Below are 16,500 nucleotides of genomic sequence, written 5' to 3'. Positions count from 1 at the left end.
GGGGGGGGTGGGGGGGGGGGGGGGTGGGGGGGGGGGGGGGTGGGGGGGGGGGGGGGTGGGGGGGGGGGGGGGTGGGGGGGGGGGGGGGTGGGGGGGGGGGGGGGTGGGGGGGGGGGGGGGTGGGGGGGGGGGGGGGTGGGGGGGGGGGGGGGTGGGGGGGGGGGGGGGTGGGGGGGGGGGGGGGTGGGGGGGGGGGGGGGTGGGGGGGGGGGGGGGTGGGGGGGGGGGGGGGTGGGGGGGGGGGGGGGTGGGGGGGGGGGGGGGTGGGGGGGGGGGGGGGTGGGGGGGGGGGGGGGTGGGGGGGGGGGGGGGTGGGGGGGGGGGGGGGTGGGGGGGGGGGGGGGTGGGGGGGGGGGGGGGTGGGGGGGGGGGGGGGTGGGGGGGGGGGGGGGTGGGGGGGGGGGGGGGTGGGGGGGGGGGGGGGTGGGGGGGGGGGGGGGTGGGGGGGGGGGGGGGTGGGGGGGGGGGGGGGTGGGGGGGGGGGGGGGTGGGGGGGGGGGGGGGTGGGGGGGGGGGGGGGTGGGGGGGGGGGGGGGTGGGGGGGGGGGGGGGTGGGGGGGGGGGGGGGTGGGGGGGGGGGGGGGTGGGGGGGGGGGGGGGTGGGGGGGGGGGGGGGTGGGGGGGGGGGGGGGTGGGGGGGGGGGGGGGTGGGGGGGGGGGGGGGTGGGGGGGGGGGGGGGTGGGGGGGGGGGGGGGTGGGGGGGGGGGGGGGTGGGGGGGGGGGGGGGTGGGGGGGGGGGGGGGTGGGGGGGGGGGGGGGTGGGGGGGGGGGGGGGTGGGGGGGGGGGGGGGTGGGGGGGGGGGGGGGTGGGGGGGGGGGGGGGTGGGGGGGGGGGGGGGTGGGGGGGGGGGGGGGTGGGGGGGGGGGGGGGTGGGGGGGGGGGGGGGTGGGGGGGGGGGGGGGTGGGGGGGGGGGGGGGTGGGGGGGGGGGGGGGTGGGGGGGGGGGGGGGTGGGGGGGGGGGGGGGTGGGGGGGGGGGGGGGTGGGGGGGGGGGGGGGTGGGGGGGGGGGGGGGTGGGGGGGGGGGGGGGTGGGGGGGGGGGGGGGTGGGGGGGGGGGGGGGTGGGGGGGGGGGGGGGTGGGGGGGGGGGGGGGTGGGGGGGGGGGGGGGTGGGGGGGGGGGGGGGTGGGGGGGGGGGGGGGTGGGGGGGGGGGGGGGTGGGGGGGGGGGGGGGTGGGGGGGGGGGGGGGTGGGGGGGGGGGGGGGTGGGGGGGGGGGGGGGTGGGGGGGGGGGGGGGTGGGGGGGGGGGGGGGTGGGGGGGGGGGGGGGTGGGGGGGGGGGGGGGTGGGGGGGGGGGGGGGTGGGGGGGGGGGGGGGTGGGGGGGGGGGGGGGTGGGGGGGGGGGGGGGTGGGGGGGGGGGGGGGTGGGGGGGGGGGGGGGTGGGGGGGGGGGGGGGTGGGGGGGGGGGGGGGTGGGGGGGGGGGGGGGTGGGGGGGGGGGGGGGTGGGGGGGGGGGGGGGTGGGGGGGGGGGGGGGTGGGGGGGGGGGGGGGTGGGGGGGGGGGGGGGTGGGGGGGGGGGGGGGTGGGGGGGGGGGGGGGTGGGGGGGGGGGGGGGTGGGGGGGGGGGGGGGTGGGGGGGGGGGGGGGTGGGGGGGGGGGGGGGTGGGGGGGGGGGGGGGTGGGGGGGGGGGGGGGTGGGGGGGGGGGGGGGTGGGGGGGGGGGGGGGTGGGGGGGGGGGGGGGTGGGGGGGGGGGGGGGTGGGGGGGGGGGGGGGTGGGGGGGGGGGGGGGTGGGGGGGGGGGGGGGTGGGGGGGGGGGGGGGTGGGGGGGGGGGGGGGTGGGGGGGGGGGGGGGTGGGGGGGGGGGGGGGTGGGGGGGGGGGGGGGTGGGGGGGGGGGGGGGTGGGGGGGGGGGGGGGTGGGGGGGGGGGGGGGTGGGGGGGGGGGGGGGTGGGGGGGGGGGGGGGTGGGGGGGGGGGGGGGTGGGGGGGGGGGGGGGTGGGGGGGGGGGGGGGTGGGGGGGGGGGGGGGTGGGGGGGGGGGGGGGTGGGGGGGGGGGGGGGTGGGGGGGGGGGGGGGTGGGGGGGGGGGGGGGTGGGGGGGGGGGGGGGTGGGGGGGGGGGGGGGTGGGGGGGGGGGGGGGTGGGGGGGGGGGGGGGTGGGGGGGGGGGGGGGTGGGGGGGGGGGGGGGTGGGGGGGGGGGGGGGTGGGGGGGGGGGGGGGTGGGGGGGGGGGGGGGTGGGGGGGGGGGGGGGTGGGGGGGGGGGGGGGTGGGGGGGGGGGGGGGTGGGGGGGGGGGGGGGTGGGGGGGGGGGGGGGTGGGGGGGGGGGGGGGTGGGGGGGGGGGGGGGTGGGGGGGGGGGGGGGTGGGGGGGGGGGGGGGTGGGGGGGGGGGGGGGTGGGGGGGGGGGGGGGTGGGGGGGGGGGGGGGTGGGGGGGGGGGGGGGTGGGGGGGGGGGGGGGTGGGGGGGGGGGGGGGTGGGGGGGGGGGGGGGTGGGGGGGGGGGGGGGTGGGGGGGGGGGGGGGTGGGGGGGGGGGGGGGTGGGGGGGGGGGGGGGTGGGGGGGGGGGGGGGTGGGGGGGGGGGGGGGTGGGGGGGGGGGGGGGTGGGGGGGGGGGGGGGTGGGGGGGGGGGGGGGTGGGGGGGGGGGGGGGTGGGGGGGGGGGGGGGTGGGGGGGGGGGGGGGTGGGGGGGGGGGGGGGTGGGGGGGGGGGGGGGTGGGGGGGGGGGGGGGTGGGGGGGGGGGGGGGTGGGGGGGGGGGGGGGTGGGGGGGGGGGGGGGTGGGGGGGGGGGGGGGTGGGGGGGGGGGGGGGTGGGGGGGGGGGGGGGTGGGGGGGGGGGGGGGTGGGGGGGGGGGGGGGTGGGGGGGGGGGGGGGTGGGGGGGGGGGGGGGTGGGGGGGGGGGGGGGTGGGGGGGGGGGGGGGTGGGGGGGGGGGGGGGTGGGGGGGGGGGGGGGTGGGGGGGGGGGGGGGTGGGGGGGGGGGGGGGTGGGGGGGGGGGGGGGTGGGGGGGGGGGGGGGTGGGGGGGGGGGGGGGTGGGGGGGGGGGGGGGTGGGGGGGGGGGGGGGTGGGGGGGGGGGGGGGTGGGGGGGGGGGGGGGTGGGGGGGGGGGGGGGTGGGGGGGGGGGGGGGTGGGGGGGGGGGGGGGTGGGGGGGGGGGGGGGTGGGGGGGGGGGGGGGTGGGGGGGGGGGGGGGTGGGGGGGGGGGGGGGTGGGGGGGGGGGGGGGTGGGGGGGGGGGGGGGTGGGGGGGGGGGGGGGTGGGGGGGGGGGGGGGTGGGGGGGGGGGGGGGTGGGGGGGGGGGGGGGTGGGGGGGGGGGGGGGTGGGGGGGGGGGGGGGTGGGGGGGGGGGGGGGTGGGGGGGGGGGGGGGTGGGGGGGGGGGGGGGTGGGGGGGGGGGGGGGTGGGGGGGGGGGGGGGTGGGGGGGGGGGGGGGTGGGGGGGGGGGGGGGTGGGGGGGGGGGGGGGTGGGGGGGGGGGGGGGTGGGGGGGGGGGGGGGTGGGGGGGGGGGGGGGTGGGGGGGGGGGGGGGTGGGGGGGGGGGGGGGTGGGGGGGGGGGGGGGTGGGGGGGGGGGGGGGTGGGGGGGGGGGGGGGTGGGGGGGGGGGGGGGTGGGGGGGGGGGGGGGTGGGGGGGGGGGGGGGTGGGGGGGGGGGGGGGTGGGGGGGGGGGGGGGTGGGGGGGGGGGGGGGTGGGGGGGGGGGGGGGTGGGGGGGGGGGGGGGTGGGGGGGGGGGGGGGTGGGGGGGGGGGGGGGTGGGGGGGGGGGGGGGTGGGGGGGGGGGGGGGTGGGGGGGGGGGGGGGTGGGGGGGGGGGGGGGTGGGGGGGGGGGGGGGTGGGGGGGGGGGGGGGTGGGGGGGGGGGGGGGTGGGGGGGGGGGGGGGTGGGGGGGGGGGGGGGTGGGGGGGGGGGGGGGTGGGGGGGGGGGGGGGTGGGGGGGGGGGGGGGTGGGGGGGGGGGGGGGTGGGGGGGGGGGGGGGTGGGGGGGGGGGGGGGTGGGGGGGGGGGGGGGTGGGGGGGGGGGGGGGTGGGGGGGGGGGGGGGTGGGGGGGGGGGGGGGTGGGGGGGGGGGGGGGTGGGGGGGGGGGGGGGTGGGGGGGGGGGGGGGTGGGGGGGGGGGGGGGTGGGGGGGGGGGGGGGTGGGGGGGGGGGGGGGTGGGGGGGGGGGGGGGTGGGGGGGGGGGGGGGTGGGGGGGGGGGGGGGTGGGGGGGGGGGGGGGTGGGGGGGGGGGGGGGTGGGGGGGGGGGGGGGTGGGGGGGGGGGGGGGTGGGGGGGGGGGGGGGTGGGGGGGGGGGGGGGTGGGGGGGGGGGGGGGTGGGGGGGGGGGGGGGTGGGGGGGGGGGGGGGTGGGGGGGGGGGGGGGTGGGGGGGGGGGGGGGTGGGGGGGGGGGGGGGTGGGGGGGGGGGGGGGTGGGGGGGGGGGGGGGTGGGGGGGGGGGGGGGTGGGGGGGGGGGGGGGTGGGGGGGGGGGGGGGTGGGGGGGGGGGGGGGTGGGGGGGGGGGGGGGTGGGGGGGGGGGGGGGTGGGGGGGGGGGGGGGTGGGGGGGGGGGGGGGTGGGGGGGGGGGGGGGTGGGGGGGGGGGGGGGTGGGGGGGGGGGGGGGTGGGGGGGGGGGGGGGTGGGGGGGGGGGGGGGTGGGGGGGGGGGGGGGTGGGGGGGGGGGGGGGTGGGGGGGGGGGGGGGTGGGGGGGGGGGGGGGTGGGGGGGGGGGGGGGTGGGGGGGGGGGGGGGTGGGGGGGGGGGGGGGTGGGGGGGGGGGGGGGTGGGGGGGGGGGGGGGTGGGGGGGGGGGGGGGTGGGGGGGGGGGGGGGTGGGGGGGGGGGGGGGTGGGGGGGGGGGGGGGTGGGGGGGGGGGGGGGTGGGGGGGGGGGGGGGTGGGGGGGGGGGGGGGTGGGGGGGGGGGGGGGTGGGGGGGGGGGGGGGTGGGGGGGGGGGGGGGTGGGGGGGGGGGGGGGTGGGGGGGGGGGGGGGTGGGGGGGGGGGGGGGTGGGGGGGGGGGGGGGTGGGGGGGGGGGGGGGTGGGGGGGGGGGGGGGTGGGGGGGGGGGGGGGTGGGGGGGGGGGGGGGTGGGGGGGGGGGGGGGTGGGGGGGGGGGGGGGTGGGGGGGGGGGGGGGTGGGGGGGGGGGGGGGTGGGGGGGGGGGGGGGTGGGGGGGGGGGGGGGTGGGGGGGGGGGGGGGTGGGGGGGGGGGGGGGTGGGGGGGGGGGGGGGTGGGGGGGGGGGGGGGTGGGGGGGGGGGGGGGTGGGGGGGGGGGGGGGTGGGGGGGGGGGGGGGTGGGGGGGGGGGGGGGTGGGGGGGGGGGGGGGTGGGGGGGGGGGGGGGTGGGGGGGGGGGGGGGTGGGGGGGGGGGGGGGTGGGGGGGGGGGGGGGTGGGGGGGGGGGGGGGTGGGGGGGGGGGGGGGTGGGGGGGGGGGGGGGTGGGGGGGGGGGGGGGTGGGGGGGGGGGGGGGTGGGGGGGGGGGGGGGTGGGGGGGGGGGGGGGTGGGGGGGGGGGGGGGTGGGGGGGGGGGGGGGTGGGGGGGGGGGGGGGTGGGGGGGGGGGGGGGTGGGGGGGGGGGGGGGTGGGGGGGGGGGGGGGTGGGGGGGGGGGGGGGTGGGGGGGGGGGGGGGTGGGGGGGGGGGGGGGTGGGGGGGGGGGGGGGTGGGGGGGGGGGGGGGTGGGGGGGGGGGGGGGTGGGGGGGGGGGGGGGTGGGGGGGGGGGGGGGTGGGGGGGGGGGGGGGTGGGGGGGGGGGGGGGTGGGGGGGGGGGGGGGTGGGGGGGGGGGGGGGTGGGGGGGGGGGGGGGTGGGGGGGGGGGGGGGTGGGGGGGGGGGGGGGTGGGGGGGGGGGGGGGTGGGGGGGGGGGGGGGTGGGGGGGGGGGGGGGTGGGGGGGGGGGGGGGTGGGGGGGGGGGGGGGTGGGGGGGGGGGGGGGTGGGGGGGGGGGGGGGTGGGGGGGGGGGGGGGTGGGGGGGGGGGGGGGTGGGGGGGGGGGGGGGTGGGGGGGGGGGGGGGTGGGGGGGGGGGGGGGTGGGGGGGGGGGGGGGTGGGGGGGGGGGGGGGTGGGGGGGGGGGGGGGTGGGGGGGGGGGGGGGTGGGGGGGGGGGGGGGTGGGGGGGGGGGGGGGTGGGGGGGGGGGGGGGTGGGGGGGGGGGGGGGTGGGGGGGGGGGGGGGTGGGGGGGGGGGGGGGTGGGGGGGGGGGGGGGTGGGGGGGGGGGGGGGTGGGGGGGGGGGGGGGTGGGGGGGGGGGGGGGTGGGGGGGGGGGGGGGTGGGGGGGGGGGGGGGTGGGGGGGGGGGGGGGTGGGGGGGGGGGGGGGTGGGGGGGGGGGGGGGTGGGGGGGGGGGGGGGTGGGGGGGGGGGGGGGTGGGGGGGGGGGGGGGTGGGGGGGGGGGGGGGTGGGGGGGGGGGGGGGTGGGGGGGGGGGGGGGTGGGGGGGGGGGGGGGTGGGGGGGGGGGGGGGTGGGGGGGGGGGGGGGTGGGGGGGGGGGGGGGTGGGGGGGGGGGGGGGTGGGGGGGGGGGGGGGTGGGGGGGGGGGGGGGTGGGGGGGGGGGGGGGTGGGGGGGGGGGGGGGTGGGGGGGGGGGGGGGTGGGGGGGGGGGGGGGTGGGGGGGGGGGGGGGTGGGGGGGGGGGGGGGTGGGGGGGGGGGGGGGTGGGGGGGGGGGGGGGTGGGGGGGGGGGGGGGTGGGGGGGGGGGGGGGTGGGGGGGGGGGGGGGTGGGGGGGGGGGGGGGTGGGGGGGGGGGGGGGTGGGGGGGGGGGGGGGTGGGGGGGGGGGGGGGTGGGGGGGGGGGGGGGTGGGGGGGGGGGGGGGTGGGGGGGGGGGGGGGTGGGGGGGGGGGGGGGTGGGGGGGGGGGGGGGTGGGGGGGGGGGGGGGTGGGGGGGGGGGGGGGTGGGGGGGGGGGGGGGTGGGGGGGGGGGGGGGTGGGGGGGGGGGGGGGTGGGGGGGGGGGGGGGTGGGGGGGGGGGGGGGTGGGGGGGGGGGGGGGTGGGGGGGGGGGGGGGTGGGGGGGGGGGGGGGTGGGGGGGGGGGGGGGTGGGGGGGGGGGGGGGTGGGGGGGGGGGGGGGTGGGGGGGGGGGGGGGTGGGGGGGGGGGGGGGTGGGGGGGGGGGGGGGTGGGGGGGGGGGGGGGTGGGGGGGGGGGGGGGTGGGGGGGGGGGGGGGTGGGGGGGGGGGGGGGTGGGGGGGGGGGGGGGTGGGGGGGGGGGGGGGTGGGGGGGGGGGGGGGTGGGGGGGGGGGGGGGTGGGGGGGGGGGGGGGTGGGGGGGGGGGGGGGTGGGGGGGGGGGGGGGTGGGGGGGGGGGGGGGTGGGGGGGGGGGGGGGTGGGGGGGGGGGGGGGTGGGGGGGGGGGGGGGTGGGGGGGGGGGGGGGTGGGGGGGGGGGGGGGTGGGGGGGGGGGGGGGTGGGGGGGGGGGGGGGTGGGGGGGGGGGGGGGTGGGGGGGGGGGGGGGTGGGGGGGGGGGGGGGTGGGGGGGGGGGGGGGTGGGGGGGGGGGGGGGTGGGGGGGGGGGGGGGTGGGGGGGGGGGGGGGTGGGGGGGGGGGGGGGTGGGGGGGGGGGGGGGTGGGGGGGGGGGGGGGTGGGGGGGGGGGGGGGTGGGGGGGGGGGGGGGTGGGGGGGGGGGGGGGTGGGGGGGGGGGGGGGTGGGGGGGGGGGGGGGTGGGGGGGGGGGGGGGTGGGGGGGGGGGGGGGTGGGGGGGGGGGGGGGTGGGGGGGGGGGGGGGTGGGGGGGGGGGGGGGTGGGGGGGGGGGGGGGTGGGGGGGGGGGGGGGTGGGGGGGGGGGGGGGTGGGGGGGGGGGGGGGTGGGGGGGGGGGGGGGTGGGGGGGGGGGGGGGTGGGGGGGGGGGGGGGTGGGGGGGGGGGGGGGTGGGGGGGGGGGGGGGTGGGGGGGGGGGGGGGTGGGGGGGGGGGGGGGTGGGGGGGGGGGGGGGTGGGGGGGGGGGGGGGTGGGGGGGGGGGGGGGTGGGGGGGGGGGGGGGTGGGGGGGGGGGGGGGTGGGGGGGGGGGGGGGTGGGGGGGGGGGGGGGTGGGGGGGGGGGGGGGTGGGGGGGGGGGGGGGTGGGGGGGGGGGGGGGTGGGGGGGGGGGGGGGTGGGGGGGGGGGGGGGTGGGGGGGGGGGGGGGTGGGGGGGGGGGGGGGTGGGGGGGGGGGGGGGTGGGGGGGGGGGGGGGTGGGGGGGGGGGGGGGTGGGGGGGGGGGGGGGTGGGGGGGGGGGGGGGTGGGGGGGGGGGGGGGTGGGGGGGGGGGGGGGTGGGGGGGGGGGGGGGTGGGGGGGGGGGGGGGTGGGGGGGGGGGGGGGTGGGGGGGGGGGGGGGTGGGGGGGGGGGGGGGTGGGGGGGGGGGGGGGTGGGGGGGGGGGGGGGTGGGGGGGGGGGGGGGTGGGGGGGGGGGGGGGTGGGGGGGGGGGGGGGTGGGGGGGGGGGGGGGTGGGGGGGGGGGGGGGTGGGGGGGGGGGGGGGTGGGGGGGGGGGGGGGTGGGGGGGGGGGGGGGTGGGGGGGGGGGGGGGTGGGGGGGGGGGGGGGTGGGGGGGGGGGGGGGTGGGGGGGGGGGGGGGTGGGGGGGGGGGGGGGTGGGGGGGGGGGGGGGTGGGGGGGGGGGGGGGTGGGGGGGGGGGGGGGTGGGGGGGGGGGGGGGTGGGGGGGGGGGGGGGTGGGGGGGGGGGGGGGTGGGGGGGGGGGGGGGTGGGGGGGGGGGGGGGTGGGGGGGGGGGGGGGTGGGGGGGGGGGGGGGTGGGGGGGGGGGGGGGTGGGGGGGGGGGGGGGTGGGGGGGGGGGGGGGTGGGGGGGGGGGGGGGTGGGGGGGGGGGGGGGTGGGGGGGGGGGGGGGTGGGGGGGGGGGGGGGTGGGGGGGGGGGGGGGTGGGGGGGGGGGGGGGTGGGGGGGGGGGGGGGTGGGGGGGGGGGGGGGTGGGGGGGGGGGGGGGTGGGGGGGGGGGGGGGTGGGGGGGGGGGGGGGTGGGGGGGGGGGGGGGTGGGGGGGGGGGGGGGTGGGGGGGGGGGGGGGTGGGGGGGGGGGGGGGTGGGGGGGGGGGGGGGTGGGGGGGGGGGGGGGTGGGGGGGGGGGGGGGTGGGGGGGGGGGGGGGTGGGGGGGGGGGGGGGTGGGGGGGGGGGGGGGTGGGGGGGGGGGGGGGTGGGGGGGGGGGGGGGTGGGGGGGGGGGGGGGTGGGGGGGGGGGGGGGTGGGGGGGGGGGGGGGTGGGGGGGGGGGGGGGTGGGGGGGGGGGGGGGTGGGGGGGGGGGGGGGTGGGGGGGGGGGGGGGTGGGGGGGGGGGGGGGTGGGGGGGGGGGGGGGTGGGGGGGGGGGGGGGTGGGGGGGGGGGGGGGTGGGGGGGGGGGGGGGTGGGGGGGGGGGGGGGTGGGGGGGGGGGGGGGTGGGGGGGGGGGGGGGTGGGGGGGGGGGGGGGTGGGGGGGGGGGGGGGTGGGGGGGGGGGGGGGTGGGGGGGGGGGGGGGTGGGGGGGGGGGGGGGTGGGGGGGGGGGGGGGTGGGGGGGGGGGGGGGTGGGGGGGGGGGGGGGTGGGGGGGGGGGGGGGTGGGGGGGGGGGGGGGTGGGGGGGGGGGGGGGTGGGGGGGGGGGGGGGTGGGGGGGGGGGGGGGTGGGGGGGGGGGGGGGTGGGGGGGGGGGGGGGTGGGGGGGGGGGGGGGTGGGGGGGGGGGGGGGTGGGGGGGGGGGGGGGTGGGGGGGGGGGGGGGTGGGGGGGGGGGGGGGTGGGGGGGGGGGGGGGTGGGGGGGGGGGGGGGTGGGGGGGGGGGGGGGTGGGGGGGGGGGGGGGTGGGGGGGGGGGGGGGTGGGGGGGGGGGGGGGTGGGGGGGGGGGGGGGTGGGGGGGGGGGGGGGTGGGGGGGGGGGGGGGTGGGGGGGGGGGGGGGTGGGGGGGGGGGGGGGTGGGGGGGGGGGGGGGTGGGGGGGGGGGGGGGTGGGGGGGGGGGGGGGTGGGGGGGGGGGGGGGTGGGGGGGGGGGGGGGTGGGGGGGGGGGGGGGTGGGGGGGGGGGGGGGTGGGGGGGGGGGGGGGTGGGGGGGGGGGGGGGTGGGGGGGGGGGGGGGTGGGGGGGGGGGGGGGTGGGGGGGGGGGGGGGTGGGGGGGGGGGGGGGTGGGGGGGGGGGGGGGTGGGGGGGGGGGGGGGTGGGGGGGGGGGGGGGTGGGGGGGGGGGGGGGTGGGGGGGGGGGGGGGTGGGGGGGGGGGGGGGTGGGGGGGGGGGGGGGTGGGGGGGGGGGGGGGTGGGGGGGGGGGGGGGTGGGGGGGGGGGGGGGTGGGGGGGGGGGGGGGTGGGGGGGGGGGGGGGTGGGGGGGGGGGGGGGTGGGGGGGGGGGGGGGTGGGGGGGGGGGGGGGTGGGGGGGGGGGGGGGTGGGGGGGGGGGGGGGTGGGGGGGGGGGGGGGTGGGGGGGGGGGGGGGTGGGGGGGGGGGGGGGTGGGGGGGGGGGGGGGTGGGGGGGGGGGGGGGTGGGGGGGGGGGGGGGTGGGGGGGGGGGGGGGTGGGGGGGGGGGGGGGTGGGGGGGGGGGGGGGTGGGGGGGGGGGGGGGTGGGGGGGGGGGGGGGTGGGGGGGGGGGGGGGTGGGGGGGGGGGGGGGTGGGGGGGGGGGGGGGTGGGGGGGGGGGGGGGTGGGGGGGGGGGGGGGTGGGGGGGGGGGGGGGTGGGGGGGGGGGGGGGTGGGGGGGGGGGGGGGTGGGGGGGGGGGGGGGTGGGGGGGGGGGGGGGTGGGGGGGGGGGGGGGTGGGGGGGGGGGGGGGTGGGGGGGGGGGGGGGTGGGGGGGGGGGGGGGTGGGGGGGGGGGGGGGTGGGGGGGGGGGGGGGTGGGGGGGGGGGGGGGTGGGGGGGGGGGGGGGTGGGGGGGGGGGGGGGTGGGGGGGGGGGGGGGTGGGGGGGGGGGGGGGTGGGGGGGGGGGGGGGTGGGGGGGGGGGGGGGTGGGGGGGGGGGGGGGTGGGGGGGGGGGGGGGTGGGGGGGGGGGGGGGTGGGGGGGGGGGGGGGTGGGGGGGGGGGGGGGTGGGGGGGGGGGGGGGTGGGGGGGGGGGGGGGTGGGGGGGGGGGGGGGTGGGGGGGGGGGGGGGTGGGGGGGGGGGGGGGTGGGGGGGGGGGGGGGTGGGGGGGGGGGGGGGTGGGGGGGGGGGGGGGTGGGGGGGGGGGGGGGTGGGGGGGGGGGGGGGTGGGGGGGGGGGGGGGTGGGGGGGGGGGGGGGTGGGGGGGGGGGGGGGTGGGGGGGGGGGGGGGTGGGGGGGGGGGGGGGTGGGGGGGGGGGGGGGTGGGGGGGGGGGGGGGTGGGGGGGGGGGGGGGTGGGGGGGGGGGGGGGTGGGGGGGGGGGGGGGTGGGGGGGGGGGGGGGTGGGGGGGGGGGGGGGTGGGGGGGGGGGGGGGTGGGGGGGGGGGGGGGTGGGGGGGGGGGGGGGTGGGGGGGGGGGGGGGTGGGGGGGGGGGGGGGTGGGGGGGGGGGGGGGTGGGGGGGGGGGGGGGTGGGGGGGGGGGGGGGTGGGGGGGGGGGGGGGTGGGGGGGGGGGGGGGTGGGGGGGGGGGGGGGTGGGGGGGGGGGGGGGTGGGGGGGGGGGGGGGTGGGGGGGGGGGGGGGTGGGGGGGGGGGGGGGTGGGGGGGGGGGGGGGTGGGGGGGGGGGGGGGTGGGGGGGGGGGGGGGTGGGGGGGGGGGGGGGTGGGGGGGGGGGGGGGTGGGGGGGGGGGGGGGTGGGGGGGGGGGGGGGTGGGGGGGGGGGGGGGTGGGGGGGGGGGGGGGTGGGGGGGGGGGGGGGTGGGGGGGGGGGGGGGTGGGGGGGGGGGGGGGTGGGGGGGGGGGGGGGTGGGGGGGGGGGGGGGTGGGGGGGGGGGGGGGTGGGGGGGGGGGGGGGTGGGGGGGGGGGGGGGTGGGGGGGGGGGGGGGTGGGGGGGGGGGGGGGTGGGGGGGGGGGGGGGTGGGGGGGGGGGGGGGTGGGGGGGGGGGGGGGTGGGGGGGGGGGGGGGTGGGGGGGGGGGGGGGTGGGGGGGGGGGGGGGTGGGGGGGGGGGGGGGTGGGGGGGGGGGGGGGTGGGGGGGGGGGGGGGTGGGGGGGGGGGGGGGTGGGGGGGGGGGGGGGTGGGGGGGGGGGGGGGTGGGGGGGGGGGGGGGTGGGGGGGGGGGGGGGTGGGGGGGGGGGGGGGTGGGGGGGGGGGGGGGTGGGGGGGGGGGGGGGTGGGGGGGGGGGGGGGTGGGGGGGGGGGGGGGTGGGGGGGGGGGGGGGTGGGGGGGGGGGGGGGTGGGGGGGGGGGGGGGTGGGGGGGGGGGGGGGTGGGGGGGGGGGGGGGTGGGGGGGGGGGGGGGTGGGGGGGGGGGGGGGTGGGGGGGGGGGGGGGTGGGGGGGGGGGGGGGTGGGGGGGGGGGGGGGTGGGGGGGGGGGGGGGTGGGGGGGGGGGGGGGTGGGGGGGGGGGGGGGTGGGGGGGGGGGGGGGTGGGGGGGGGGGGGGGTGGGGGGGGGGGGGGGTGGGGGGGGGGGGGGGTGGGGGGGGGGGGGGGTGGGGGGGGGGGGGGGTGGGGGGGGGGGGGGGTGGGGGGGGGGGGGGGTGGGGGGGGGGGGGGGTGGGGGGGGGGGGGGGTGGGGGGGGGGGGGGGTGGGGGGGGGGGGGGGTGGGGGGGGGGGGGGGTGGGGGGGGGGGGGGGTGGGGGGGGGGGGGGGTGGGGGGGGGGGGGGGTGGGGGGGGGGGGGGGTGGGGGGGGGGGGGGGTGGGGGGGGGGGGGGGTGGGGGGGGGGGGGGGTGGGGGGGGGGGGGGGTGGGGGGGGGGGGGGGTGGGGGGGGGGGGGGGTGGGGGGGGGGGGGGGTGGGGGGGGGGGGGGGTGGGGGGGGGGGGGGGTGGGGGGGGGGGGGGGTGGGGGGGGGGGGGGGTGGGGGGGGGGGGGGGTGGGGGGGGGGGGGGGTGGGGGGGGGGGGGGGTGGGGGGGGGGGGGGGTGGGGGGGGGGGGGGGTGGGGGGGGGGGGGGGTGGGGGGGGGGGGGGGTGGGGGGGGGGGGGGGTGGGGGGGGGGGGGGGTGGGGGGGGGGGGGGGTGGGGGGGGGGGGGGGTGGGGGGGGGGGGGGGTGGGGGGGGGGGGGGGTGGGGGGGGGGGGGGGTGGGGGGGGGGGGGGGTGGGGGGGGGGGGGGGTGGGGGGGGGGGGGGGTGGGGGGGGGGGGGGGTGGGGGGGGGGGGGGGTGGGGGGGGGGGGGGGTGGGGGGGGGGGGGGGTGGGGGGGGGGGGGGGTGGGGGGGGGGGGGGGTGGGGGGGGGGGGGGGTGGGGGGGGGGGGGGGTGGGGGGGGGGGGGGGTGGGGGGGGGGGGGGGTGGGGGGGGGGGGGGGTGGGGGGGGGGGGGGGTGGGGGGGGGGGGGGGTGGGGGGGGGGGGGGGTGGGGGGGGGGGGGGGTGGGGGGGGGGGGGGGTGGGGGGGGGGGGGGGTGGGGGGGGGGGGGGGTGGGGGGGGGGGGGGGTGGGGGGGGGGGGGGGTGGGGGGGGGGGGGGGTGGGGGGGGGGGGGGGTGGGGGGGGGGGGGGGTGGGGGGGGGGGGGGGTGGGGGGGGGGGGGGGTGGGGGGGGGGGGGGGTGGGGGGGGGGGGGGGTGGGGGGGGGGGGGGGTGGGGGGGGGGGGGGGTGGGGGGGGGGGGGGGTGGGGGGGGGGGGGGGTGGGGGGGGGGGGGGGTGGGGGGGGGGGGGGGTGGGGGGGGGGGGGGGTGGGGGGGGGGGGGGGTGGGGGGGGGGGGGGGTGGGGGGGGGGGGGGGTGGGGGGGGGGGGGGGTGGGGGGGGGGGGGGGTGGGGGGGGGGGGGGGTGGGGGGGGGGGGGGGTGGGGGGGGGGGGGGGTGGGGGGGGGGGGGGGTGGGGGGGGGGGGGGGTGGGGGGGGGGGGGGGTGGGGGGGGGGGGGGGTGGGGGGGGGGGGGGGTGGGGGGGGGGGGGGGTGGGGGGGGGGGGGGGTGGGGGGGGGGGGGGGTGGGGGGGGGGGGGGGTGGGGGGGGGGGGGGGTGGGGGGGGGGGGGGGTGGGGGGGGGGGGGGGTGGGGGGGGGGGGGGGTGGGGGGGGGGGGGGGTGGGGGGGGGGGGGGGTGGGGGGGGGGGGGGGTGGGGGGGGGGGGGGGTGGGGGGGGGGGGGGGTGGGGGGGGGGGGGGGTGGGGGGGGGGGGGGGTGGGGGGGGGGGGGGGTGGGGGGGGGGGGGGGTGGGGGGGGGGGGGGGTGGGGGGGGGGGGGGGTGGGGGGGGGGGGGGGTGGGGGGGGGGGGGGGTGGGGGGGGGGGGGGGTGGGGGGGGGGGGGGGTGGGGGGGGGGGGGGGTGGGGGGGGGGGGGGGTGGGGGGGGGGGGGGGTGGGGGGGGGGGGGGGTGGGGGGGGGGGGGGGTGGGGGGGGGGGGGGGTGGGGGGGGGGGGGGGTGGGGGGGGGGGGGGGTGGGGGGGGGGGGGGGTGGGGGGGGGGGGGGGTGGGGGGGGGGGGGGGTGGGGGGGGGGGGGGGTGGGGGGGGGGGGGGGTGGGGGGGGGGGGGGGTGGGGGGGGGGGGGGGTGGGGGGGGGGGGGGGTGGGGGGGGGGGGGGGTGGGGGGGGGGGGGGGTGGGGGGGGGGGGGGGTGGGGGGGGGGGGGGGTGGGGGGGGGGGGGGGTGGGGGGGGGGGGGGGTGGGGGGGGGGGGGGGTGGGGGGGGGGGGGGGTGGGGGGGGGGGGGGGTGGGGGGGGGGGGGGGTGGGGGGGGGGGGGGGTGGGGGGGGGGGGGGGTGGGGGGGGGGGGGGGTGGGGGGGGGGGGGGGTGGGGGGGGGGGGGGGTGGGGGGGGGGGGGGGTGGGGGGGGGGGGGGGTGGGGGGGGGGGGGGGTGGGGGGGGGGGGGGGTGGGGGGGGGGGGGGGTGGGGGGGGGGGGGGGTGGGGGGGGGGGGGGGTGGGGGGGGGGGGGGGTGGGGGGGGGGGGGGGTGGGGGGGGGGGGGGGTGGGTGGGGGGGGGGGTGGGTTGGTGGGGGGGGGTGGCGGGGGGGGGGGGTGGGGGGGGGGGGGGGGGGGGGGGGGGGGGGGGGGGGGGGGGGGCGGGTGTGGGGGGGGGGGGCTGTCCAAGCCCCTTTTAAAGCTAATATCCAGGTTAGTGGCCATCACCACCTCCTGTGGTAGCATATTCCAAACAATTCAATCACACATTATGCGTGAAGAAGTGTTTCCTTTTATTAGTCCTAATTCTTCCCCCCAGCATTTTCTAATGAATGCCCCCTAATTCTAGTATTGTGAGAAAGAGAGAAAAATTTCTCTCTGTCAACATTTTCTACCCCATGCATAATTTTGTAGACTTCAATCATATCCCCCCTCAGCCGTCTCCTCTCCAAACTAAAGAGTCCCAAATGCTGTAGCCTCTCCTCATAGGGAAGGTGCTCCAGTCCCTCAATCATCCTTGTTGCCCTTCTCTGCACTTTTTCTATCTCCTCAATATCCTTTTTGAGATGCGGCGACTCACGTTAATTCTAACGTGAGTTAGAATTAGTATATAATCACTTGGGGTTATGCACTGTTTTGCTGTCAGCCTGTGCTTCTTTTGAAAACCTTTGTTCAGATAGTTCTTGGCCGCAGGGAATATAATTGTGGTGAGACTGGAAATTATTATTTAGCTAATCCATCCTCTTCTCCCCTACTTCAGGGTAAAAGGTAACAAGCAAACATAAAAATATGATCATTTGAACATAGAAACTGCCTAATTCAGGAGACAGAATCTGCACTTTTTAGAATCTTGTCAGTGGAAATCCTGTACTAAGATAAATGTTAGAGCGCCAAGTTTAATCCAGATAAAGGGATGAGTGAGACTGAATCTACTATTATGTTAGTTCTCAGCTGGTGGTACACATCACAGTGTTGGATGCCAGAGGTGGTCTAGGTGGAATGAGGGATTTTCATAACAGTTATTAAGATATGAAAGGTTGAGAACCACTGTTCAAGTGAAGCAGAGCTACTGCTGATGCACAAACAAGTTGAAAAAAAAGAAAATGCCATTATATTGTGCTGTTCTCTTTCTATGTTTCTGGATCTTGTTTCTGGAGAAAGGAGGAGCGATGTGCATTTTCTGCACAGAATGATGCACATTAGCGAAGGGACAGAGCAAAATTAGGCTACATGGGATGTGAGATTTTTCTCTTCATAAGATCCAGGAAAGAAGAAGTGGGTCATGTTTGGCATGTCTAAAGACCTCTTAAATTTCTGAATGTGACTTGGTTAAGATTCAGACAAACTAGGTATCATTGATGCCGTTATTTTGGAATCATATTAAGATGACTGGACATGCAAAGCATGTTCAGATGAATTCAAGGTGATGGCTCCTATAATAAATTAATATTTATTGTTAATTAGATTTTTAATTGCCTAGATGCAGCTGCAATATAATTGTGTAGACATAAACATTTGGTGCAAGAAGAAAAGATTTCTCCACAATACCTTTTGGTATGTGGAGTCCCTCAGGGAATGATCCTCTCCGCAAAGTTATTTAACATCTCTGTGTGGCCTATCTAGTCAGGAGTTTTGGGCTGGTCTGTCATCAGTATGCAGATGACACCCTGCTTTATCTGTTGATGGACAGGAGGCTGCATACCATCCCAGATACATTGGCCAAGTTTCTGGAGGCTGTGGTGAA

General features: G+C 88.6%; 1 protein-coding gene across 3 annotated transcripts in view; it reads left to right on the top strand.

Moving 5' to 3' along the window:
- The window catches only part of MTA3 (metastasis associated 1 family member 3), a 228,140-nt gene that overhangs the window by 118,167 nt on the left and 93,473 nt on the right, over positions 1 to 16,500 (top strand). The gene's annotated exons all lie outside the window — the stretch shown is intronic.

The sequence above is a fragment of the Sphaerodactylus townsendi genome, linkage group LG01 (genome assembly GCF_021028975.2).
Source record: "Sphaerodactylus townsendi isolate TG3544 linkage group LG01, MPM_Stown_v2.3, whole genome shotgun sequence".
Lineage (NCBI taxonomy): Eukaryota > Metazoa > Chordata > Lepidosauria > Squamata > Sphaerodactylidae > Sphaerodactylus > Sphaerodactylus townsendi.
The sequence above is the reverse complement of the archived record's forward strand: the minus strand, read 5'-3'. Positions and strand labels throughout refer to the sequence as shown.